The sequence below is a fragment of the Anarrhichthys ocellatus genome, unplaced genomic scaffold, assembly GCF_004355925.1.
Source record: "Anarrhichthys ocellatus isolate YVR2014 unplaced genomic scaffold, GSC_Weel_1.0 scaffold6789, whole genome shotgun sequence".
Taxonomy (NCBI): Eukaryota; Metazoa; Chordata; class Actinopteri; order Perciformes; family Anarhichadidae; genus Anarrhichthys; species Anarrhichthys ocellatus.
Window position 1 is genome coordinate 1,491 of NW_022286763.1, and position 1,179 is coordinate 2,669.

The window sequence follows — 1,179 nt, forward strand, 5'->3', positions numbered from 1 at the left end:
GGTGGATATAAATATGCAGCCTCTAAATCAGTGATTCAGGCAGAATGCAACCGTCTTTTTGTATTTGCTCTGGTTTAAGTGCGGTTGCTCGGTTTTTGCCATAAATCAATAACATTTTCTAAACTAAAACCTTCTAAGTCCTCCATCAATTTCACATTAGTAATGTACTGTATTCTACAGCGTTGTACTAGTTTCTACTCCATATTTTTGACCAGTTTTGCACTGGTTTGTCATTGAGTTGTGTTTTGTTGCTCACAGTGTCTACCTGCACTACAGGGTGTTGATATATTCCTGTGGTGATTCTTTGCCAATACTATTTCTGGAAAAGTGAAACTTAACTGGCAGTGGGCGAGGTTGAGTGGTTCTCAACTGGTCTGTCTGCAGGACCCACCATCACCTCTTAAACAAGCAGTGACCCAAATCAAGGAACATTTTCCTTCATGTGAAAACAACCTTTGCGGGTGTTCTTCTCTGCTGGGAAATAGCGGGTGTCTATTAGCATTACAAGGCATTAACGCAAAAATCCCCTTCAAAATAAAAGCACAGGATTTGTTTTTTTCAGGCAAAGCGCTGCGACCCACTGAAAACGGCTCCGCGACCCACCAGTTGAGAATCACTGATGTAAAGCATGTAGGGGTGTGTCGCATCATCATGTTTTTGAGTTCATCACCTGTACTGCAGCTCATCATCCATTAACATCACAGGTAAGATCAGAAACTACGACTCACTGGGAAATGGTTTATCATGTAGACTTGTTTTCAACTCTTCCTTGAGCCTTTCTGCTCTATAATGTACTTTTAGAACAGCGATGGCAGCAGCAGCCTTGTCAAGCAGCAGAGGAGTGGCTGGTGGCCTGTACATCCTCTTCACTCTGCTGTGTCTGGTTTGCCTCGCAAGTTCATGGATACACGACGAGAAACTGGTAAATAAATTGCTGCTTAACCTCCCATTGCTGTCGAAAACAATTCCGCATTTATTTGCAAGTCGTCATTGTGATTCACCACAAGCAAACTTCCTGTTGAAATGTTCTTAATTTTCCCATCTGCAGTCGTATGCGCAGATATGCTAGAGCTGCTGTCATGCTTCGGCTGTTATGTCCACAAATGTAACTGCATGTTGATTCTCACGCTGTGTTTGCAGAAAGATCTCAAAGAAGACAATCAGAAAATACAACAAAAC

The 1,179-nt window shown here is 42.3% G+C and overlaps 1 long non-coding RNA gene across 1 annotated transcript; it reads left to right on the plus strand.

Annotated features, from left to right (window-relative positions):
- Nucleotides 1–614: 614 nt before the first annotated feature.
- Nucleotides 615–1,179, plus strand: LOC116380318 (uncharacterized). The gene is made up of 3 exons (XR_004212537.1): nucleotides 615–704; nucleotides 802–922; nucleotides 1,141–1,179. It is a non-coding gene; the product is annotated as an uncharacterized LOC116380318 (long non-coding RNA).